Below are 26511 nucleotides of genomic sequence, written 5' to 3'. Positions count from 1 at the left end.
GTAGTTACACGGTGGAGAGCACAGTTTCATTTTTCCAGATGGCAAAACGAAAGGGATGCTTCACGGCTTGTCCCAGTGAAAGATGCGGTCTGTCCATCTCTGAGGGGTTTTCCCGGTTGGCTGCAGCAGAGCATAGAAGTAAATGAAATAGCCTGGGGGGAAAAAGCGAGTTCAACATTTTTTCTTTACATTTTATATTACACGTTCTTATACAGACAGGGTGCTAATTTACTTAAAATGAGACTTGGACACTGCCAGCTCCAGGTAACACACAAGGATGGCCCTCAGTATTAATTAAATGTTGATTTTATTAACTAAAGACACCCAACTAAAGTGTATCTATACCGTCCATCTTCTGTGGAAGTGCCTTAGAGATCTGCTTGGAAGATATATATATATATATATATATATATATATATATATATATAATATATGTGTGTGTGTGTGTGTGTGTGTGTGTGTGTGTGTGTGTGTGTGATTAACGGTTTATTAGGGAATGGCATGTACAACAGGATAAGTACGTGTTATGTGTTGAGACAAATTTTAAATGCACTGAAACAACACAGCACCCAGTCGTTCTCAACTTCACGCTGTCAAGGGGTACCAGACTGACGGACTCTGTCCATGGTGCTGAAATTAAACCGCGCTGTATGCAGGCAGCAGGGCGAGGAGGGGAACTGGCTCTTCACTGTTTTCACACCATGTGCCACTGAGAGCACAGAGTCTGCAGGCAGGCCTTGCTGAAAACAAACACCATACCAGAAGAAGACTCTCATTATTTAGTTCTCTCTGGGTAGAGGTGTGCTAATTAGTAAACTCACCTACTGCTGTAGACTGTGGCTCTTTCAACTGGCCTCCATGGCACATCAGTGTGCATGCTGTGGATGACATATTTATGTGTTCTATAGCATGTAGTACATTTTCAGACACTGCATTCATTAAACTAAAATTTAACAACTTTTAAATGTATTTTCTTGTGTTCATAAGAATAAATGTGTGTACCAAAAAGGCTTAATCTAAAGGAAGATACAGAAAGTTACACCAAACTTTAATGACGGTGTGTGTGCAATGCGAAGTGGGAAAGTGCTTGACCACCTCAGAAAAACAGTATCATTGCCTGTACATTGGCATTATGCTGCAAATACACCTACTCTTGGTAGAGCCAGGGCTTACTCACTATTTAATGTCTCTTGAAAAAAAGTGTAGGCTATCGCTGCAATTCTTTTTTGTTGTTGTTGTGTTATAAGTAAAAATGATAGGTCAAATTACGATCTGTTTCTTACAATTTAAATGCTTTCAAGTCTTACAGGCATGTTGAAATTCTGGCTGGAATAGTCCACCATTTGTTCCAGATAGAAACATAAGCATATTGTAGGGACATTTTCACCTGGTTGTAACTTTCTATAAAATGTTGGCAATGCTGCTACATAACAAGGTCTGCAGCCATAATAGATCCCCTGTACTTTGTACTGGCTTTACACAACAGCCAGCTTACCGGAGTATGCAGGATGCAGTGCAAGGAAACTCATCTAAAGTTTTTTCCCCAAAACTTTTCTTGGTAGACCAGGGTTAATCCTTCTGTGTGATGATTTCCTTGTTTTTATTTGGTAATTGTGTTTCACTGCAGTTTGTTTTTAGCTCACAATCACTGCAGATGTAAAATTCTGAACAACATGTCTCATAAAGGGAGTTCATTGGCTCAGTTTTCTTACTTATTTATGAATGCTCACTGAATGTTGTAATGCCTTATATTGATGTTTCTTAGCAGTGTGTTTTCATGCTTGTTCAGTCTGACCTCAGGTTTTACAACCAGCGAGCTATGTACAGTATGTAAATTGTGCTGAAGGTTGTGGTATACACATTTTCAAAGGTTTCCCCATGGGAATATGTAGCTTATACAGTGGGGTGACTTAGTGGGCGTTTAAGGGAATTTTTACAGAGGTATGCTTCGTTGAACTCCACATGACATCATTAATGGTCAACCTCTGACAGTACATCAGTACATCTCTGAAAACATATTCGTTATGAGCTTCATCAATAATCCATATCAGTAATAATACAAAGAGAAATCTATTGAAGAAGATGCTTTTTTTGTATAAAACAAGGCACCTAAAATCAAGAAAGTGTCAAAGTGTTGCATAACTGTTAACACTCACACTCATTTGCCCTCCCATATCAACAATGCTACCCAAATAAATGTGTTCTTTCTTGTCCTAGCCCTTCAGGACAAAAGTTAAGTCAGTAAATGTTCAGAAGATTATTTCTTTTCATTATAGTTAAAAAGAAGGTACATTTAAATATAATTTAAATATACAGGTAGTGGCTTCATTACTAGTGTGTTTGAAAGAGAAAAATGTAGAAAATGAGTATACCCCAGTATACCTCAAAGGAAGAAGGTCATGACTGCGAATCTTGTCCATGGTGCTGTGTTCCGTCACCAGGTTTGCATGGGGCTCTTCCAGGTGCTTAAGTTTCCAGAGTCCAAAGACATACAGCTCAGGTAAAAGGAGTAGTCTAAATGGATGTTTGAGTGTAAGCCCAGCCATAGACTGATCAGTACAAGCAACAAATTGATCAATTAAATAAACAGTTGAATTCCTGATTGTCTGTTTGACATGAAATTGTGTTTTGAATAATTATTTGTCCTTGACAGGGACTGTAAGGATATAAAGGAAAGATTCAAGCAATCAATCAAGAAGACAACAACCGAAAAATCTTTGTTTTACATACCTACAAACATGCAACCTCTGCAAGCACTGTTGATGCACCTGGAGGACAAAATCATTTGTCTGTCTCCTCTTGAAACCCAGTATCTCTAGCATTGCCCTTTTTGTAGAGATGACATTTTCCATTGCTTCAAATGCAGACAATGGTCCTGGACACATTATTAATGCACTATATTATAAAATGTTAAGATTAAAACTATTTTATTTAACTGCAGACATTTAAGCAAAAACAAGGATTTTGTAGAATTCAGTGAGGGCATAAATTCATTATACAGCGCTGCCAAAAGCAAATAATGCTACAGCTAATGAATGACCTACATCTTCTTATTACACAGTTTAACTGAACACATGGAATTAGTGGTTACAAGATTAAACTTTATGCACACATAGGACACACCTTTCTGTTCAATATGATGTCACACTAGAAAAATATTGCTCCCATATCTCACAGTATGTCTAATCTCCAATACATCTAAATCCATTCATCCATATATCCGTTGCCTCCCAGGCATACTCTCCTGCTGGATTGACCAACGTCAATTACCTAGTTCACAGTCAACATACCACCTTGGTAATAAAGAACCATCAACTGAGAGTCATATAGCCAGGTGGTAATTGACACTCTAATGTTAGCTTTGTACTCTAGACTCAAACCATATTGAGTTAAAATAGGCAATATGATGGTGATTAACAAAGACATCTTTACCTTTCATTTGGATATTTCTCGACAAATCAGATGAGCAATCCCATTTTGTACACTGGTTCCCTCATTTCCTGCTGCAAAATGTGTTAATCAGATTAAGATTAGTCGATATGGCATTACAGCAGTACATGTTTGGAGAACAAATTTACAAGTCTAATGCCAAGTCTCTACTGGCCGAGTTCAAACATAACATGGCCAACCTGGCCCTGTGCCAACAACTCAACTATCTCAACTGCCTCTAAGACTCTGCCAAATCTGGCTGAATCATGGTTGAAACAGCCATGTTTCACCACCAAAACATAAATATTGGAAGGATTCGTGGTTATTGAGCCTCAAACCCAACGCGCATTTTCTTCATAATCAAGACCAAATTCCTGTGCCTTTAGGGATGGCAATGTCGGTCTGTCTGTGTCATGAACCCTGCATCTCTCACCTGAGTTTGGGACTGAGTGAGTGTGTTTTGATTTGTTTTTTTTCCTTTGGGTGAGTGAGACATGCTTGGTGTGTTTTTGTTCTGCGACGCCAGCCACGCCAGCCAGCCAGCCCTCACGCTCCACTGCTTGGAAAGAGACTCCCTGCCACCTCCCCCTGCCTTGTTTAACTGCTGCTTTGTCTCAGTGTCTGCATCACACAGGAGAATGTACTTGGAGAGCACAGCCGGGTTCTCTGGGAAGTCACGGAGGGATTACAGCAGTTAACTAGGAGTGTTGTCAGCCTGCAGACCCAGATTGGCACTGCAGCCCCAGCCGCAGCTGCAGCCCCAGCCCCAGCCCCAGCTCCGGCCGCTCCAACTATACCTGATCCAGCCAGTTCACCTCCTTGCACCCCAGTAGATCGGGAACCTTGGGTCCCGACGCCAGAAAGGTATGATGGGAATTTAGATCAGTGCAAAGCCTTTATGATGCAGTGTGGTTTAGTTTTTGACCAACAGCCCCGGACCTACTCCACCAACCGGGCCAGGATTGCCTACCTGATGGGGCTGCTCAAAGGGGAGGCACTGGCCTGGACCTCAGCTCACTGGGACCAACCTTCTGCTACGACTGCTTCTTACGCCGCCTTCACCACTGAGATGCGTAAGGTCTTTGATCATCCCATTCGAGGTAAAGATGCTTCTAAGAGACTTAGAGTTCTTCGGCAGGGGGCACGCAGTGTAGCAGAATATGCTATTGAGTTTTGCACCCTAGTAGCTGAGTGTGGCTGGAACAGTGAAGCACTGCAGGCGGCTTTCTCTCAGGGATTGTCTGAGTTAATTAAGGATGAACTTATTTCGTACCCCGAACCCACTAACCTGGATGATTTGATCTCATTAGCAATTCGTGTGGACAACCGGTGCCGGGAGCGGCGGAGAGCACAGCATCCGTCAAACAGGAGGGCTCGCTAGGGGAGGGGCAGATCCTGGCGAGCCGGACAGTTTTACCTTTATTTTCCCATCCTAGAACTCAACTTCATGCCACTCTCATCTGGAAAGGTCAGTCAGTTGATGTACTAGCTCTTATCGATTCTGGGGCTGATCAGTTTTCTAGATGGCAGACTGGCCAAGCAGTTGGGACTTCCCACTGAACCCCTAGCTGAGCCGTTGGAGGTCAACACGCTTGATGGGCGCCTCCTCGCTACAGTTACAAACCAAACCAGCCCCGTACATTTCCAGTTGTCTGGTAACCATCAAGAAAAGAAGATTTTACGTAATTGACTCACCTTTTGTTCCTGTTATCTTGGGCCATCCCTGGCTGGTAAAACACAACCCGAGTGTTGACTAGACCTCAGCTAAGATTACTAGTTGGATAACCCATTGCCATGCCTGTTGTCTGCAGTCTGCCTTGCCCCAATCTCTCTCCCGCCAGGTAGCCAGCCCACCCGCGCCTGACCTCTCCCTCGTTCCCGAAGATTATCATGACCTCCAGGAGGTTTTCAGTAAGTAGCAGGCGCTATCCCTACCACCTCATCGCCCCTATGACTGCGCCACAGACCTGCTGCCTGGCACCCCACTTCCCAACAGTCGCCTGTATAGTATCTCTAAGCCAGAAAGAGAGGCTATGGAGACCTATATTGAGGAATCCCTGGATTCTGGGATAATTCGTCCATCCTCATCACCCCTAGGAGCCGGCTTCTTCTTTGTAGATATGAAAGACAAGACACTTCACCCCTGCATCGATTATAGAGGTTTGAATAACATAACTGTGAAGAATAAATACCCTTTACCACTTGACTCTCTCCAGGGAGCCACCATCTTTGCTAAGCTGGACCTCCGCAACCATCTGGTACGTATTAGGGAGGGTGATGAATGGAAGACCGCCTTTAACACCACTATTGGACATTTTGAGTACCTGGTGATGCCCTTTGGGCTCACCTATGCCCCCGCAGTGTTCTCAGAGACATATTGGGGTTTTTGTGTATTTGGACGACATTCTGATTTTTTTCCAGTAACCTGTCTGACCACGTCCAGCATGTCCGTCGAGTGCTCCAACAACTCCTGGAGAAACAGTTATTTGTCAAGGCTGAGAAATGTGAATTCCACGCCTCCAGTCTCGTTTCTTGCAGTAAGCAATTGCAAAGTTTTTTGGGCTTTGCCAACTTCTACAGACGTTTTATCCGCAACTACAGCCGTGTGGCTGCTCCTTTAACCACTCTTACCTCTACTACTAAACAGTTTTTAGTGGACACCAGAAGCTGAAGGAGCGTTTGCGGATCTGAGCGCTTCACGGAGGCCCCCATCCTCACTCAGCCGGACCCCTCCAGGCAGTTCGTGGTGGAAGTAGACGCCTCTGACCTAGGGGTAGGGGCGGTACTTTCACAGCGGTCAGTAGAGGATGGGAAACTTCACCCATGTGCTTTTCTTTCTCACCGTCTCTCTCCTGCAGAATGCAACTACGATGTAGGTAACCGCGAGCGGCTGGCTTTCAAGTTGGCTTTGGAAGAATGGTGGCACTGGCTGGAGGGGGCGGAACAGCCATTCGTCGTTTGGACAGACCATAAAAATTTGGAATATATCCACTCAGCCAGGCGCCTCAACTCCCGCCAAGCCTTGGGCCTTGTTTTTTGGTTGTTTTTTTTTAACTTCACTCTGACCTACAGGCCCGGCTCTCGCAACATCAAGCCCGATGCCCTCTCTGTTTTCCAAGGAGGAGTCTCGCCCGCCTCCTGACACCGTTGTGCCTGCCACTTGTGTTGTTGGGGTGGTGACCTGGGGAATTGAGAATGAGGTCAGGGCAGCCCTATGCACTCAACCTGATCCAGGTAACGCCCCCCCTGGACGTCTTTTGTACCAGACCCAGTCAGAAGGAGGCGGACACCAAGTCTTTCGTCTCTGCCTGCTCTACTTGTGCCCAGAATAAAGTGGCCAGTTCGGGTCTTCTCAAGGCCTCAGGTCGGGACCAACGTTTTGCCAACTGCCACCGCACCCCGGCGCCCAACTACTCTGGGGGATAGGGTTTGGCTTTCCACCAGGGACTTGCCCCTTAAGACAGACTCTAAGAAGCTGTCGCCCAGATTAATTGGCCCGTTTGTAGTGGACAGTTATCAATCACCACCACCAATATCACCACGGTGGTCAGGCTCAAACTGCCTCGCTCCCTTCGGGTCCACTCTTCGTTCCATGTCTCACGCATCAAACCTGTTTCCACCAGCCCGTTGGCTCCTCCCCCTCCTCCACCTCCACAGATGATTGATGGCTTCCCCGCTTATACAGTCCGCCGGATTTTGGACTTGCGCCGCCGTGGGTTCCAGTACCTTGTCAACTGGGGAGGCTATGGCCCTGAGCTGGGTTCCCCGCCGGCAGATCCTGGATGCCTCCCTCGTCAGGGACTTTCATAGGCTGCATCCTGAGAGGCTTGGTAGGGCGCCCGGAGGCACCTGTTGGGGAGGGGGTACTGTCATGAACCCTGCATCTTTCACCTGAGTTTGGGACTGAGTGAGTGTGTTTTTATGTGTTTTTTTTGTTGTTTTTTTTGTTGTTTTTTTTCTTCTCTCAGTTTTTTGAATCCTGGGCATGTCTGGGTTCCTGAGTTGGCACTTGCTGCACCTGCTGGTAATCACGCACCTGTTCCTGATCAGCCATCCCTACCTCTTAAGGACAGACCAGACTTCCATTCCCTGCTGGATTGTTAATTTGCGTACCGTAGGTCTTACCTTAGCATCTAGCCTTAAGCCTGTTAATCTAGCAACCAGTTTGCTTTTACTAACTTCTCTCTGCCTGTCTCCAGATCACCTGCTCTGCCTGCCAGTCAGTTCCAAGTCCTCTCAAAGCAGAGATCCAAACTTTCCAGCCAGCCACGCCAGCCAGCCCTCACGCTCCACTGCTTGGAAAGAGACTCCCTGCCACCTCACCCTGCCTAGTTTGCTCACGCTACCTCAATCAATAAACTGTTTAACTGCTGCTTTGTCTCCATGTCTAGCATAACTCCTGACAGTCTGTTTGGTCCAAGCTGAAATATCTTAACAACTGTTGGATGACTTGCAGTTACATTTAGTTAGTGTTGTAGTACTTGAGACCGGTCTTAAGACCACTTTTTGATAGTCTCGGTCTTGTCTCAGACATTGAGGACTCAGGATTTTATTTCAAGACCATAACTTTGGTAATATCAATAAATTGCTTTTGCATTGTCTGATTTATTTGTTAACATCCTAACTTTGATTGGATGTAAAACATATTGCTTCAAATGCAACCAATAACCCTATATAAAAATGTTTTTCCCGTTAACGACTGTCACCTATCACCGCAGTGGTAAGCATGGAAAAGGAGTGTTGAATAAAGATGCTTAGGTTGATTTCAGCTGTAATTGTTTGTACGTGGGTGTCAGATCAATTTGAGAAGTACCTATGATCTCGTTCCACATTTTCTTGTGTGTCTAGAAAAACTATCCTGGAACGCCACTTGAAGTCGGATTTCCTCGGAGAAAAAATATGTACCCCGACTTCACGAGTAGCAGCTGAATTACGTCACAAAACAATGTCAGCTCCCATGGAAGCACACACTGTAAATGGTCAACCATAAACTAAAAGACAATAAAGTATATTTGCATGTATGTAAATTGAAATAATACATACGATCATATAGTAAAACCTGTTCTGCATGTACATTGATGTAGAAATATGTATTAGGTAGCTGGCTACAGTAAAGAATCTCATAAAGTCATCTTCTCTGCATAAAAGTTATTGTTAAAAATGCCAAAACATTAGGAAGTGTAACCTTCAACACTGACTGACTTGAGGGTTACCAACTGATGTGGCTAGAGGGGTACGCAGTTAACTAGTAACATATTGGCTTTTTATGTCAGTTGTTGCAGTTAAACTGCCATCCTTTGAAGTAACACCTAAAACACTGCTGAGGGTGCAACTGTGTGTCCACTTTGTCACGGTCAGCCATGGTTTTCGTTCACTTTCGTCGTCATGCACCACCATGCACCTGGAACGCTTTGATGTCGGAAGTTGGAAGTTTCAACTGGGAAATATCCCAGTTCCAATCGGTCTCAAACGCGCCATTAGTCTCAACTTGGTCTCAGCCCCTAAAGGTATTGGTCTTGTCTCGGTCTTGATAAACTCTGTTCTTGGTCTTGACTTGGTCTCGGTTTGGGCAGTCTTGACTACAACACTACATTTAGTAAAAACATTTATGGTTCCATGAGCATGAATCCTAATGACATTGGTAATCCCCTAACCTTTCATCTACCACCATTATGAGGTTGACATTTTCCTTTTATTGAAATATATCAACAACTATTGAATGGATTACCATGGAATTTTGTACAGATGTTCATGTGACCTTCAGGATGAACAACTTTCCACAGCCTAAGCTCCTTAGCTTCGTAGCCATTTATTTTCCCTCACCAATCTGTGTGTAACTGTTGTGTTACGGTATGTTTGTAATGTGACATTTGATGTGATTGTAGCCATGTGATGTTAATGGAACAGTTTCACACTGTACCAGAATAAATTTCCACTACCCTATCTTTGTGGCCATTAAAGTGAATTGAATCAAAGTGTAATCTTTTCCATGTTTTTCTATTTTTAGTTGGCTTTTCAGTAGACACAATGTTGTGGTGGCAGCCCGGCTGACAGTGAGTGTCCTGGTTTTTTCTCTCCTTTTTATCAGTTATTCTGCTTTTTCCTTGGTTTTCTCTTCCCTGCCTGCCTCCCTGTGTTCTCCTCCTCTCTCCCTCTGCTCCTGAGCCCAGCCAACGACCCGCACCTGCACCTCATCAGCCACCTCGTCAGCCTGCCACACCTGCCAGTAGTCAACCTCATCCCTGCCTGTATTTCAACCCCGGTTCTCCACACCATTCTTGCTTGATCGTCGTTGCTCCATACCCAGTGCCACCTCTGCGTTCAGGCTCTAATGTTTTTTGTTTTTTATCATTTTCCCTGTATTTTGTCGCTCTAGTCACTAACTCTGTCTGTTTTCCCTTCCAGGTTCACTCACCCTCGTCATCCGTTCTGTCGGCTGGGCTCATTCTCCGGACCTCTGCTCTTCGGGCTTCCCCCGTGGCGTCCTCCCTTCCTTGGCCCCAGTGTTGCCAGTCCCGTTGGTTTCCCTGTGCCAGTGTTTCCCCGGCATCCACCTCTCCCTCCACTCCAGTCCCTCAACCCCCTTTTTCCCTAAATAAACCTCCTTCGCTCAGAGCGCTGCATTTGGGTCCTCTCTGTCCCCACACCACCCACGTAACACACAATGCACTATGCCATTGGCCCAAAAGTGAGCTTAGTAAGTGTTTGGATTTTCCCCCTCATTTAGCAGTTCTGTGAAAAGAGAAATATGAAGATTTAAACATCAGATTCCAAAGAATAAAATATCACAGATTGTGTGCTTCCTTCCAAAGCATTATAAATGTGCTGCTGCTCTATGGCAGACAATATGACACCCTTACACTGACTCCTGTGCAAGTGCAATATATTACTAATACTGCCTATCTGTCATCTCTATCTATCCCTTGCAGTTGACCTTGTGGCACCCATAGTCAATAGCCTAAGACCTTGGAGTCAAGATGAAGAGTCACTATTTGTGTGGATGTTTAAAAAAGAGACACAGTTTGGGAGTTAGTGTAATATTTGTATATGGATGTATTGTGTTTTTGAGCTGTGTGAGAGAAATAAAGTAAAAGCAGTCAAATGGGTGTCGTGTGTGTGTGTATACTTCTCCCTTGACCTAACTCCATCTATTTTTGCTTTCATCATGCAGAGCGAGCAGTCATTATGGAAAGACCTCCCATAGATGGTACTTTACACACTTATGGACACCATGTTAGAAGCCTTAGAAATAACGGTCTTGACATAGCAACATATGGTGGCAATGTCTGTCCGTCCATCCGTCCGTCTGTCCATCCGTCCCAACAAGTCATCATAGATTGTGTCGCGGGTGTTATGTTGTGTCGGTGCCAGCAGTCATCCAGCCAACTTGTCACCACTCCTGCTTGCTTGAAAGGTTACAGGAATAACCCTCCTCCCCTCAGCTTTCATCTCTGGTTATTCATCCATCCATTCTTCCATTTCTCTTTCTCTATCTCCTGCGTGTGATGACTCATCAATCTAAATGTCCTTCTCCTCCTCCCCATCACCTCCTCCTTCCCACCCTACTCATACTCCCACAGCTCCTCTGCCTTTTCCTCCACCTTAGGCATGTGCCCTATGACTCATCCCCTTAACTGTATTCCTCCAACTATTTTAACCCTCCCGCATTTCCTCCATCACCTCATTAGGGCAATATCAGTATCCACCAGCCCTCTCTGCATCCTTCCTTCACTTTTATGTTTTTATCTCGTTTTTGCCCCAAAGCCTTTCTTTCCTCCAACTTGACTGACCATGCCAAGCGTCATCGCTTCTTTTCTTTTTATTTCTGCTGGAGAATATCTCTTTATGCCATATTCCTTCTCAACCATACCCCCCCACCCCACCCCACCCCTAACAGCGATAGCTACCTTGTATCTTATTGGAAAAAGACAAAAACAACAGATACAAATACAGATACAAATCAATTGATGGTGTTATATTGTGAGGTTTGCAGCTGGGTACTCGTCACATTACTCTAAGTAAGGTGAGGATCAATGCAAGTCAATGGCAGCTGGTGAACAGTGCATTTATAACATGCAGCACTTGTTCAGCCCCTGTGACTGCTGGTTTCTTCATTAAAAGAATGGATGGAATATTTCAACAGTAATAAACAGAAGGCAGTTGACATGCAACGCATTCATGGATGTTGTTTCTGTCAAAGTTATGCAAATCATTGCTCCTCCTTGTTGAGAACTGTTTTTATCCGCAACTTTCCTGGAATTGGAAATGCTTTATTTCCAGAAAACTAGCATCTCTATTATGAGTGGGCATTGATGGCCCTTGTGGTTTTGAAAGTCAATTAACAATTCCAGTGCGAATAAAAGGGTAACAAAGTGTCATAACAACTCATTGCAGCTTGTTCTGTTTAGTAGTGCAAGGCTAAAGCAAGAGCCCACGCATACTGTAGTTTCACAAACCTCTGAAGGGCTTTGAGCTTTAACGGTCTTTGCAGAACACACTGTTGATTGACTGAACTAGCATGCTCATTATGGTTACAGATTCCACTCAGTCTCTTCTGAATCTGTCAAATTAGAGCCTTCAGTACGGATAAACCATGACTTGTAAATAAATGGTATTATGGTTTGAATCGGTGACAGAGTGGCAGCATGCCGCATCAATATGACTACCAGCAAGAATTAGCGTCAGGCTAAATTACAGGCAGCTGGAAATGTGAGGTAGCTAGTAATTCACCAATTAAGCCAGCACAGTCGTGCTCATCATTGTCTCGACAAGACAAAGTCTATTGCCTAATGTGTGAAGAACATATACCTAATTAAAATATGCACACAGTATTTGTATTTGTATATGCACACAGCATAGACAACACATGTAGAGTGGATTCTCTGGATTGACTGTTTATGACTTTGATCAACATCACTGCACTAAATTAGGGGGTGAGTTGTATATACATATGTATAAAATGACATTGAGGTTTCTACCAGTGTTTGCCTGGTAAACACCAATTACACAGTTGCACACATAGTGTAGAGTATTACACATGAAAACACACAAGAAAACGAAAATTTACATGTCTCCCAGAATCCTCTTGTTCTGCTCTGAACAAGTAACCTGCCAAACTTTGGCATGCTTTGTCAACATACTGTGTGCAGAGTATGAAAAATTTTTTTGAAATAGTTTTATGAAATCACCTTGTGCTCCACGGGACTTTACAGAATCTGCTCTTACTTGAGTCTGCATGTGTTTCAAGTTGTCCTCATCACCTCATTTTTGATGCATCCTTGTGGAGAGGGTATGGAGCCGGCAGGCAAATGACTTAGCTGGGCTGGTTGCCAAAACCATTAAACGCCATCCCTGGGTGCCTGTCAGATAATGATTACCCTCTTGTGCGATGGTCCTAGATCTCACACACCTTGTCTAAATGCTCTGCCCGGGTTCTGGCAAGGCAGACTAAATGCAGACTGTTTGACAGATCATAGCCAGCACTGTCCCCACAGGCTGGCAGATGGCTATAAACAGCCTTGGTAATATGGGCATATGAACACACACACTCACACACAAATGTGCACACTGCATGCTTACATGTAAATACAAATGCAGATCTAAACACATGCATGTGCACGCACATAAAAACATACAGACTTTGGCATGTGTTGATTGTTCTCAAGTTCCATCTTTCAATATTTTGTAATTCAATATGCTTTTACTGAATGGATGCACACAAAATCCCTCTCTATACCTCTAAGTCAGATCTGTTAGTCGGATCTGTGCCAGCTCCTTTCTCCTCTTCTCTGATCCTGCCATGGGCCAACATAAAACATCTGGGAGTTCACACTGTGTGTGTGTGTGTGTGTGTGTGTGTGTGTGTGTGTGTGTGTGTGTGTGTTCCCTGTGAAAGTGCACTACATTTGCAGTGAGCCTGTTTGTGTGTTAGTGTGTGTTGGCTTCTCAGCAAGCCTGCCAGGCTAAGAGTCCAACATCTGTGAGTTCAGATGTTTTCTAATGATATGCTAATGGTGCTGGAAGGAGACAAGCACAGAGGCTAATGTAACGGTCAGAAACCTCTGCCTCCATCTCTCATCCTCCCTACTAGTCTGATGATCTACCCATACCTTGCTTCCCTCTCTGTCTTTATCTGGCTCTATTACACCTCTTTATACCCCTTAAGAAATGGAAAAAATATCATAATTCAATGTTACCTGCGACCTTCAGTGTTGTTACAGGTGAAAACCTGCTTGTTCATTGCTTTGCCTCGAAGTGCCAACAAACACTCCTCAAACTAAAACAATCACACACAAATGTAAGTTACCCTGGATTTTTAGGAATATGCACCAATCCAACCATTATTGTGCATCAATCATTTGAGTGGTTATAGGGAACACACGTTCCAGTACACGTAGAAGTCCCGGTTAGTTGAGGACATTTACATTAAGCTAGGTAACTGTGTACACACAGTAATGAGGAGAGACACAGTCACTCTACCACTTTGTTATAGTTTGAATATAATTTCAATTACCTCTCTCCACCATTGGCACCAACAATGTGTAAAAAGTTACAGATTTCAGCTTTGAGTGGCTTCTGTAGCTTATAATTAATGCCTGTGTGGCTAATTAGCTGTGTTTCACCTTTATAGTATGTTTGAGATGAAGTGTTTCTATAATTAATCAAGCTACCTTAACTTTAGCTTATAGTATCAAACAATATAAAGAGAAATTTAATCTGACTGTAAAATATTACCATGCAAACGGACAATTTGTCTACATTGTTATGTTCTGTCTGTCATAGCGTTGCTGTTTAATGGATAGAATTTTTTTCAGGCCATCACTAACTTATTGATAATAAAATTGTAACCAAAGAAGGTTAAAGTCAAGGGCAACTGGATTTGGTTGAAGATACTAGAAGATGTTTTGTCCCTCATTCAAAGGACTTCTTCAGTTCTGACTGACTGGTAGTGAAACAAAGCTATTTAACCTCAGTGGGGTCGTTTGCCAGGATCATCAATACCGCTGGTTGGTTAGTGTTCCTGGCTGTTGTAAAGACAGTTGTTATGGTAGTTAGGACTACCCGAGGCCAAGACTGAACGACCATCTCAGGAGGATATTCAACAAACATAACATCCCTGTGTTTTTTAAACCCAAGAACACGCTAAGACAGATGCTGGTACACCCCAAAGACAAACACAAGAAAAGCAATCTAGTGTATGTGGTCCAATGCAGTGGGGAATGCACAGACCTGTATATCGGGGAGACTAAACAACCACTACACAAACGCATGGCTCAACACAGAAAGGCCAACTCCTCAGGTCAAGACTCTGCAGTTTACTTACATCTGAAGGACAGAGGACACTCATTTGAGGACCACCAGGTGCACATTTAGCTGTGCTTTTAGACCAAAAGCGAAGCGAGCGTTCGGGGCGGTGAGTTTACATACAAAGTCAATGCAAAGACGCATAGAGCCGCAATTTCCTGTCAGGCGGCGCAAAGCGAGGTGGGCGGTGAACTTTCCAACTCGATCGAATTTTCGCAGCTTCTAATCGCCTTCTGGCTTTGTATGTGAACACTTGCAGCAAATTTACTCACATGAGGAAAGCGTTGCGAGGATTAAATTCTCGTTTGGTCTGAAAGCACTGTTAGACAGAGAAGATGGATGGTTTGAAAGAGGTGTCAAGGAAGCCATCTACACCCGGGTTGAGAAACAGTCATTGAACAGAGGAGGGTGTCTACACCACCACTTATACCCCACTTACAATGCTGTCCTTTCATCACTTCCCAGGAAACTCAACAAACGTAATCTATTGGCCTCGTTCAGTCTTGGCCTCTGGTAGTCCTAACGACCTACCTTACCTACGTTACTGTTAATAAAAATTATGAATATTAGTTATTGTAAATATTAATTCATAAAACTCATTTTCGGGGCACCAACGGAAATTCCGTTTGCCCAGGGCCTCCGGACTCCCTGGGTATGGTTTTAATAATCACACAATTATTCATGGTGATCAGTTAGTAGTAATTGCTTCATCATTTCTATAAATCAATCAGTCAAACTCATGTCGAAGGCGTAAATCCTCCGTTACAGTGACCTGGAGTTAAACAATACACACACAGTTCCTGTGATTTAGGTGAAATTTATTACCCAACTAAAGGTGAATATTAAATATACATCAAATAAATAAACAATGTCTAAACAAACAGAATGCAAACAATGAGAATGATGGGATTCCAGGTAAATTGAGTTGTTCTATTGTAGGGAAGAATTTGATTCATAAAGAGCAAGATAACTACTACGCTAGCTGCCCGATTCCTGGCTTTGTGCTAGGGATTTTTCCAAGGGGTTCTTCAGCTTTCTCTGGATGAAGAAAAATACTCGCAGTGGCAGTGTCGTCCTCGGCCTGGCAGTTAACCCTGGCTCTATTCTGGTTTGATGTCCTTTTGTTACTGCGGCGTAACGGGCCCACGTGGCTGAATCCTAACTTCAGTGGGAGCAGTATAAGTTAATTCGACTAAAAAAGCTTAAAAGAACTTGGTCGTTCTTGAATTCAGAGTTGCGTGACTAAAACAGTCTGCTAACTTTACAAACAAACAAAAGAAAAAGATAACCTCCACGAAAGGGAGCGGGACTTCATGTGTGGCTTGAAAAGAACAAAGAAATCTTTGTGGCAATGCCGGGCGTTGCTGGGAGAGCGTGTGCCAAGAGCTGTTGAAGAGGCACTGAGGAAGAAGACGAGAGCAAGCGCGTGTCTGGTGCTGTGGGTTTGTTTCTTAGGGCGTGTCCCAGGAGGAGGCCTTTGTTTCTCCTGAGGCTTTCTTTCCGGTCTCCTGAGAGAGGCTGTCCGTTAACTAAAATGTCTATTTTAAAGTGTATTTGCGTGTAATTCAATCAAATACCTTCCCACAATCAAACCTAAAATGTCAAACAGTTATACCGTTCTTAGTTTTAAGCATTTGATAAAAAGGAAACTATTAAGTAATCATTGTAACGATTAGAATGGTTACCAGTTAAACACATATTCAGGATTTCAGAATGAGAGAAACTTAATTCAACATTTCCAGGATAATATTGGCTGTTAAACATTCTTAATTAGAGAATATAAGCAAGTTACACGAACATGGCATCAGATTACACACAATAAAATACAGAGTGATACATTAAACCGCGGGAGATGCATTACATGTAATACTTATTTTGTCCTCTTGGGGGGACTCTGGTCCCATGAGAGAAGACTGAGATAACTACTAAATAACTGTTAGAGTATTTAGCTAAACAGAGTGATCGGCAAGTTATATAAGGAGACACAATTCTTGTCACACCAAGGAATGTGGGTGCAGTCTTTCTCTGGTGTCTGGTTTTTTTTTCAGCAGTTTCACAACTGGGTGTGAAAAGCGTCAAGACTGAAGAAGGGGGTCTTTGATGCCTGAGGTAATCTTAAAGAGGAACTTCGTTACCATGGTTGAGGTTAGTCTCTGGACAAGGTCAATATTGTCATTTTAATAGTCATGCATAGAGTCTGTTAACTCAACTTCACCGGAGGTGGTAGGTTTATGGCCGAAACTGCCCAAGCAGCACTTGTGGAGCAAACCTTTCACCCCCTCCTTTGTGGTGCTTCAGTTGTCTGTTGAGGGTTGATATCACCCCCCCCCCCCCCCCCCCCCCCTTAGACATTTTGGAATCTCCTTGTTGGCATCAAATAATTAAAAACAACACACTGGCTGGTGCACTATGTGGTGTATAATATTTGTGCATTTGACTCATAACAGTTTAAAATAGCACTGTAGCAGCTGGACAGAGAGTCAGTGACCTTTGGGAAGAGCAGTGATTGGTGGTTATATAGGGACTGAACCCTTCTATACAATTTGACCTCGAACCCTTGTTTTGCTAAAGATAGTATGTACCCTTCTGTGGATTTGACGTTTTATTTGCAGACTCAGACCCTTCTCTGGTACCAGATACCTAAACACACCCTATAAAAGCAATGTTTGATGTACAGAAAGACAGAGTGGCCATCGGGCTGGGTCCCTCTCCAAGCTGCTGCAGAGCTTGTAATTGATGCTGAACTCCTTGATGTAATAAACTTTTATGATCACGAACAGTGTCAAGCAGATTTCTTCTCAATACATCATCGCAGCATTATTGTTCGGACACCACAACTACAACCATAACGACTGTCTTTACAACAGCCAGGAACACTAACAAACCAGCAGTATCGACAATCCTGGCAAACCACCCATCTGAGGTTAAATAGCTTAGTTTCCCTACCAGTCAGTCAGAACTGAAGAAGTCCTTTGGATGAGGGACGAAACGTCTTCTAGTATCTTCAACAAAGTCCAGTTGCCCTTGACTTTTACCTTCTTTGGATAACTATGATCGTCATCCAGGTCATAGTTATCCAAAGAATCTTCACAGACAATAAAATTGGATGTTACCAGTGCTTGAAGTGGGCCGGAACGCACCGGTACACAGAACCGGCACCTCGACATTTTACGCTTTGGTGTACCGGGACATTTTCTTGCATACCGGGAGTTCTCCCAAGCTGCCGGTACTCTCATCTGCCCTCGCTACGTGACGCTCACCTGTTCCTATTCTCGCCTGCCTGCTAAACTCTGTCGGCGGAGAGAGACGAGAGAGAAGAGAAGCTCAGGTGCCTTTCAAGCAGCCCTGTGCTGAATGTAGCTCGTCAGTGTCATTTGTCGTGAACCGACCAATCACAGCCTGGATGGGGTGGGACATTTAAAAGTATTGACAGATAGGTGTCATTTACACTGGGGACGATGGGGACAGGTCAGACTCAAAATGTCCCCATCACTTTTTGAAAGCTTTTGTTAAAAATGTTATGAAAAACAACTTGCAACAAGAAATGTTGAATAACAAAATGAAACAATGCACAATAGGAAAACATGCAATACAACTGAAATACAGAAGTAGCAAATGTGCATTGTCCAAAAGCTGATTCCCGAATTATATTCCATTATATTTTTATATTTTGAATTGTCACCCGTCACCTTAATTTTGTTTCCCTTCATATAAATAAAGACATTTCCTCCATAAATTGGTGCAAAAATGTGTTCAGAATTCAGAAAATTAAGTGGTTAATGCGCAAATTTGTTAATGTTATAATATTTACTAGTTTCATCTTGTGGTTGAGGATAGAGTGGGGGGTGGGGGGGCTACTGGCATCTATCTTTTTCCACTTCAAGCACTGGATGTTGCTGTTTTTTGTATTTAATTTTCATATGTCCTTTCTTACTCCTTGTTTGTTGGTGTCTGAGACCTGGCTCTGGCCTTCTCTCTAAATTAACCTTTCTGCAGTCTTTCTTTAAAGAGATTTCAATATGTCCTTCTCCTGTCTTTCACACATGCACACACACACAAACAGTATATCTGATCATCTCCATGTTCTGTTCACCACCCCACCTTCCTCAACAATAACCTGAGGCTTAACCCCAATCATGGCATACAGCTGTGTGTGTGTGTGTGTGTGTGTGTGTGTGTGTGTGTGTGTGAATGAGAGAGGAAAGTTTTTTCTGTGATGTGAATGTGCCTGCAGAGAATTGGCCTCAGAGAATTATTGGCTTGGAAGAGGAAGGTAGGGGTCTACATCAAGGCTTTTATGGCAGCTGAATATGACTTGTGGTCTCTGTGTGTGTGTGTCTGTGTGTGTGAACATCACATGACATGTTCTCACCAAATGGTTGTTGGTCACTTGTTAACACCAATGTCAGTGTGTGTCTATGTTATAGAACATAGGGGTGTGTGTGTGTGTGTGTGTAAGTTTGAGGGGCAGAGTGGGGGGATAATGAGATGTCATGAGCTATTAACAAAAACTTTATAAACTTGAATGATTAAAAACCTGAAATAAACTGTAACATTAAGAATCACATACACGCCACTGACACCGTTGACCTGAATTGTATTAAAATGCATCTCCTGGTTATTCAGTGCAAATAGTCTTTGTTGTTACACACACAGGCCTCTCTAAATGATTAGAAAATATGACTAAAAACAAAGCAAATTTAAATGAGAATCAATATGTCATAATGAAATTATCATTTGGAGCTCATGGAGTCTGGTCTAATATTTCTTTATAATGTTGATGGGTAGAGACCTCTGAGAATTAATTCACTGCAAAATATGTGTAATGGCCCCTGCAAGCAATGTTGCCAATAATTTAGGATTTCCTAAAATACGTGCCTTGTAAGCAAAACATTGCTTTAAACGGGCCCAAATGGCAGCTGAATCCTGACAACTGACACAGGCAGAGCCATGTACCCTCTCCTCCAATACTGCTGCACACAGATAAACCAAATTTGGAAAGTGTTTATGACTGCTGGGGCGAAACATCCACAACTTTGTGAATATGACCAGGAGTGTAAACATTTGAAGTGATAATGTCACCATAAAAAAGAGGGGATGCCTGTTCACGTGTCTGAGTGTGTTATCCATGTTAAAATATTGGTCAGTAATGTATACAAATTTTGAATTGAGGTAGTTGTGTTAGTTTTTTTATTTCCTTTTATGTACAGACTTTTATAAAAGACACTGAAAACAGGTGTTTCAGACATGAATTAGCACTTATATTAATTCTTATATTATTAACAATGAACTCCACATCCTAACAGTTGTAACACACCCTCCTTGATCACTGTAACCTAATCTTTGCATGTATTGCGTGAATAGTTAGGTTTGCATTTTACAATAATTTTACATTGAAAAAAACTTAAAAGCAGCGAAAAACAGGGCCCTGTTAGCGTTAATTCTGTCTCCAAGCATTTAGTAGATTAAGAAATTTAAAAAAAAACTAATAAAGCTCTCCCATAATTTACAAAATTATCTTGGCATCTGTTATAGATTACAGAGGCATTTCACACTACATCACATTATACATTGTGCACAGGGATAGCCATTTCTGCTATCCACTTCTCATACAGACAAGGTTGTATCTCCTTCCAGCAAATAATGAAGCATTTAGAATCTGAAAAGGCAGTTCTATTGTTCAGTCACATACTGCATTACTAAAAAGGTCCAGGTGTGGACAGAACAAGGAAAAGACACAAAAATCTTCATCTGCATAATTCCTTTAGGTTGTAATATATTGTTCCTGTAATTAAGTTTGAATAAAAATGTGTATGCTGAAAGTTTCGCCCACTTTAAAATTCCGTCTGCTTCAACATTACTTTTGCATTAGTCTCCTACTTTTGTTGGATATCAATAGTGCTTCAAATCAAATTATCTGACAAATGGCTGAATATAAAAAAACTCTACATTCGTGAAACAGCAATTTATCTTCGGGCAGGTGTTCCATCTTTTCCAGGTTCAAATGGTCTTCTCTACTTCAACATGACTTTATCCAAACAGATGCACACACACACATGTACACAAAGCCTAACAGAGGCATGGGTGATCTCATGAGTTTTGGTAGAAAGCAGGTGCTCATGAATATTCAAAAGGAGGGAAGTGGTCCAAATGTCTGCTTTTCAACTCTAAAAAATGTTACCCGTGTGCATGCATGTGTGTGGGGGGTGTAGGTATTTAGGGTATATAGGGTGGTGAAAATATGAAGAATGTATATCTGTGTATGCCGCTGCATGTGTGGATGTGCATATGTTTTCTTGTATTAATGTTCCAGCGATTCCAACGGCAGTTTAGAATCAAAACACCCTCTTCTCTGCTAGCGTCTTGTCTCTCATCAGTATGCACCGTTGGGTTCACCATGGGAAACGCAATTGAGCAGGAATCTTACAGTTTTCTGCCAGAATGTAGGAAACTGTGTTTTTTTCTTGTGCCTGAAACGTTGCACAAATCTCAAGGTTATTTTCCTCTGCTGGGGCTGCAAGAAATGACATTAACTGTGTTGTGACAGCCAGGTATGAATTCCCATGATTTGTAATGACACCCAGCTCTGCTTTTTGCAGATGTGATTGTATCTACATATTGTGATTTGATTACGCTACAAGGTCTCCTTGAGATCCCTTTTGTCACCAATGATTAAAAAGTCATTGGTAGGGCTTAATATGTATGCAGTAAAAATACAGAAAATATTCATCTTTATCCTCTTACACATACAGTTCACAATAATATATATTTAAAAGATACGTTTGTATGTTTTGCATTATTTAATCAAATTTGATTGACACTGATGAACAAAAAAAAACCTTTAATGTGAAAGGGAAATTGATCTAATTATTCACCCCCCCACCCCACCCTCACAGCTCAGTGTTTCCAACAGAATGACCAGGGGTAAATTTGTACATTTTAAAAAAATATATATTTGAAAGAATGTGTTGCCCTATTTACTGGCGAACTGTCCAGGGTGTACCCCGCCTTGCGCCCGATGTTAGCTGGGATTGGCTCCAGCCCCCCCGCGACCCTGTATGCAGGTTAAGCGGTTGACAATGGATGGATGGATGGATGTTGCCCTATTTCTATTAGGTTGTTTCTTATCTCACCATTTAAATGCTACATAATTCTACCCCTTATTTTAGTGTCTGCTCACCCGCTGATGGATTGGAAATTCCTATTTTGATAAATTAGTATCATGGAGAATCCTACACCATGAAGACAACAGAACAATCCAAGCAACTCAACGCAGAACCTGAGCTGCCTGTCATTTATGAATGGCTAGCAGTTAGCTGAATGTGGCTCTGTGTGTGTGTACAGTACAGTATGTGTGTGACTATGAATGTGTTGATGGAAATGAAGACATTCTGTTTTCCCTCTTTTCTAGTCCTCTTGTTTGGCTTGTTAGTGGAACACAGAAGCTGAGCTGTTTCCTTAATCAACATGAATAATGGAATGCTTGTTTGTTTTCACTGTAAACTGCAGAAAATCATGTCTGTGCTCCAAACATGCCTCAACACTGACTACTACTGTGTGTGTGTGTGTGTGTGTGTGTGTGCATGCGTATGCGCGCGTGAGACATAGATTAGGTGTGTGTGTGCAAAGTCATGCATGGAAATACTTTATGCACAGCAGTCGATGCACAAATACAATTGTGATTAATTTATGTCTGTCTGCAGATTTGTTTATCAGTGTTAACATGTATAAAATACAAACAAAGTGTTCTAAAACTATTTTACTCTACATTAATGGGCAGTCTTTTTTTATTATTATATTGCTTCAAAGACAAAACACTTCCTGTTTCTGCACTTGTGCACAGGTTGTATGTGTGTAGGTTCAACTCCAGCAGGTCAAGTGAAGGTGTGACCATGTTGCATCTAATCCCCTCCTAGGAAACAAAGGTGTGTAAGTGAGTGAATGCAGTTTGTGTGCAACTTATTTACACAGCTTTCTCAATGTACAGCAGTGTGTGAATGTGTGTGAGCATTGGAATTTTTTGCCAGTAGCTCAAGATACTGGGAAAGCTGTACCTGTGTCTTTCATGTCTGTTTTGGACTTTTCTCATTCTCAATAGTATGTTGTAACTTTACCTTTGCCATAAAAGCTTTCTGTCTGTGTGTCCCTTTTCATCTCTTCATTTCTATCAATTGTCTTGATGTGTCTCACTCTTTCCTCAACTCGTTCTTACTCAACTCCATCTTAGTCCTGCCGGTCTGTGCATAGTTTAAGAGGAGAGGGAGAACTGCTGACTGAGATTACTCTTAGCATGCAGCGGAATAAAATAGTCTACAAAATAAAATACTTTTGGATAATTCACTTTCCCCCAATAGTCTGAATAGCTCACTAGAAATGTCACTAGTTCCTTTTTAGATATAAAGTCGCTAAGGGTCTGGAAAAAGTAGGCAGCGGACCAAACCACTGTGTGGCATACAATGGGGGTGCAAAGTTATCACTGCAGGACTTGTTAAGTATTATTTTGTTGTGGATCAATTGTGCAGTATGCATCTATGGCAACACTGTACACCATCTACATCATGTCCATCAAAGGTGATTTATGTGGATACATGTTGAAATTTCTCTCACATTATTGTTATTTTTTTTAAATCTGGGAAGTGCTTAAACAAAATTAACATCTAATCCTACACTGTCAGAATTTTGTACTTCTGAACTCGACTACAGAACCGCCTCTGTTTATTAAACCAAAATCTGTTTGAGGAGAAATCTTTGCTGGCTCGCTGGCAATTCTCCACACTATCAACACAATGAACGAGCTACAGAGAAAGATACCAGATGGGCGAGAAGAAAAATGTCTTAGAAGAAAGCCTGTGGTTTAACACTACAAACATGATATACAACATAAACATTGGCAACTTCTGTATAGGGATAACTGCTTTATGTAAGAGAGTCAGATGAAAACTCTATTTGCAAAGAAATATGTTGAATTCACAAAGCAAACATTAAGTCTTTGTTAATATGCATTCTGGCATTTTCATTTGTCTATTGCTTTTACATCATATCTAATGACTAAAGTATGGATCTTCAACAAAACAAGGAAAGGAAGGAGGACAGATATAGTTTATTCATAGAACAGGGATACATCACAGGGTGTCTTGACTAGCAGGGAAAAGTCAGAGGATGATGTGTACAGTTTAAAGTGTGATCTTAACTAATTTACTTTACCATTTAAAGCCAATCTCTAACAGTATGTTCTGTACAGTTTCAGTTGGTAGCTAGCTATGTTTTCTACTAATGATGCACATGGAATAAATTGACATGGTCATTTACAGACAGAAAGGTTCAGTTTAAAGTAATGTGGATTTTTATTTTGTGATGCACAGTTCTGACAAGAAAGGAATAGATACTATCCACAATAGTGTCAAAATTTGAACATTTGTGCACATCACATTTTTTACACTTTGGGGGATCACACCTTGATCCTTGGAGCTATGTCATATAATGTCAGGTGAGCAGAAATGTCATGGCTAGGATATTAGAGGGAAAACAGTGAAAATATGAAAATTTCCTTCCAAAATAATCCTGTGACTTGCCAGGAGGCCATATACTCCTGGCTCACCATGACCGTGGTACTTCCACGAGAGAAATCTCACAGCTCTCAGACTCAGTGGTTTTAAAGAAACTATGTGGGGTCCATGTAAAGAAGCAAAAAACATGGACATTTATTCCAGGAGGGGTCAGACAATATAAAAGGTGGACGGAAAAGAAAAGGTAATCAAAACAAAAGCTTATGTGTCAAGGACCTGGCAATGTTTGGCAAAAGTTAAACCCTCTCCTGTGGCTGCCTAGTTTAAAATCATTTGAGGCTTGGTGTGAAGCCTAATGGAGCGAATGGAGGTGTGCCTCTTCAAAACTGCCTGATGTTATTTGTGCAGTTTTCAATCATCTTGTGCTCTTGAAGACATCAATCAGTGAACTTGTGTATTCAGTTTAGACAGTCGGATGTAAAACCTTGAACTGAGAGCAATATCCATATAGCATAGAGTATAGCTGAAAAAAGACTTATTTGTTGTTACAAAGTATCTTAAAAGAACCAAATCTCTCTCTGAAACTCATGTAAGACCAAACACAGGGTTCACAGTTAAAACGGTGCTTTGACCAAATGAATAAAATGGGTGTTAATATAATTCCAAACATGAAACATTTCTGATTTTAATAAAATCACTTATTTTCCTGTCCCAGTTCCCTGTGCTGTTCTAATGCACAAACACATCTACTGACACACACACACACACACACACACACACACACACACACACACACACTGTAGACCATGCTTAATTAGTTATTTCCAGAGATAGTGGGGAGGTAAATGCCAACCATCCGTCAGTAGTCTGCTGTGTGAAATCTGCTCTCTCTCTCTTAACCTCCTCCCATCTCTATCCTGTTCTCATTTTTATTCTCTTTTGCTTGTCTCACGCTCCTTGTCTCAGGTCCCCTTCTCACTTTTCATTTATTCTCTCTGCCCTCCCTCTTTCCTTTTCTCTAATCCATCCTCACGCTCACGTCATTCATCTTCTCTTCTTTCTTACCCCCACCATGCTTATTTTTATGATGAAGGTGGAGTTACTGCAAGTAAGTTACTGCAAGTAACTCCACCTTCATCCTTCTTTCTCTCTCTCTCTCTGCAGGTATTTATCCTGATAAATAAATAATTACTGTTATTATTATGTATGAACAGGCACCAGCATATGCCATTTTAAACCCTATTTAATGGTCAGCAAAAATAGTATGTCACAAGTTATTTCTCTAAAAAATAGAGAAAGAGCCCAAAGATGGTATATGTATAACTTGATTGATAGTCACTTTGTCTACTTAAGTGGAAGTTTCTATTTCACACAGTCTTTGCCCTTTCACAAGGGTCCACAGGCTTTAAGACTCTCTGCTTGAGCACTGAAAACGTGCATGGACCATCCCTCGCAATCAGGATAATAATTTCTCATGGTATGATCATAGGTATTTTAAGAATAAACTAAATTTATTTTGGGAGAATGGTATTTGTCCTTTGAGTAGAGATAAGAGACCCATATCATCTGTTAATATGCATTGAAGCTGCTCTAGTGGTGACTCAACTCCTCACTAAGACACTTTATGTTGATTTTTTCTTTATTTTGTCACCCTATAACTAATGAAGCCTAGAATGACTTTGTCTCCACTCACCTTGCTTTGGTGCCTCCCTTTATGTCAGCATGCATCTCGTATGTCTAGGTCAAATCAGCTGCTGAGATGAGAACTGGGATTTTGAGTAAATGTGAGCAGAAACACCACCATCACTGACACCTAACTGTTTCTACAGCAGTCAGTCTGCCACTAAAGTACTGGGAAGTGTCCTATGTGTCAGTGTTGTGACAGACACATCCATGATGGAAAGGGGACCAACATGGCAAAATGAATTGGTGGTGTGTGACCTGTTCATAGGATGTGCAACATCAACCTATTGCAGATTGATATGACTAATGGGATTATCTGTGTCCTCTTGTGTCGGTAAGGGAATAAGCCATTGAGAATATTTGCTCCTTGACAGCCCTCCATTTCCCAGGCATTCCCATCCTGAGTGCTGGCGTCATATCTAGATGCGGGCCATCACAAGAGAAATGCTATATTGTCTGGACCCTTTGTCATGAGCCCACGTAGATGTAAGTGGCCCTGTTTGCATCATGGCTGAAGACCCGTTGTCCCCTGTGGTTTTCCTTGAACAACACAACAATCCATTCTTGGGGGGCGGTGGTTGTGTTTGCA

General features: G+C 42.0%; 2 long non-coding RNA genes across 2 annotated transcripts; one reads left to right on the top strand and one right to left on the bottom strand.

The window, feature by feature from the left end:
* Positions 1–482: 482 nt before the first annotated feature.
* On the bottom strand, positions 483–2502 carry LOC119883359. The gene is made up of 3 exons (XR_005440628.1): positions 2383–2502; positions 822–878; positions 483–740 (listed from the first exon to the last, which is right to left on the bottom strand). It is a non-coding gene; the product is annotated as an uncharacterized LOC119883359 (long non-coding RNA).
* A 4279-nt stretch (positions 2503–6781) lies between these two features.
* On the top strand, positions 6782–7802 carry LOC119883476. The gene is made up of 3 exons (XR_005440652.1): positions 6782–7259; positions 7398–7543; positions 7629–7802. It is a non-coding gene; the product is annotated as an uncharacterized LOC119883476 (long non-coding RNA).
* The last annotated feature ends 18709 nt before the right edge of the window (positions 7803–26511 follow it).

This window comes from Micropterus salmoides, unplaced genomic scaffold (assembly GCF_014851395.1).
Source record: "Micropterus salmoides isolate LMB-PRFRI ecotype aquatic unplaced genomic scaffold, ASM1485139v1 Ms_hic_scaffold_3, whole genome shotgun sequence".
Lineage (NCBI taxonomy): Eukaryota > Metazoa > Chordata > Actinopteri > Centrarchiformes > Centrarchidae > Micropterus > Micropterus salmoides.
Note: the sequence above shows the minus strand (reverse complement) of the source record. Positions and strands in the feature narration are given on the sequence as shown.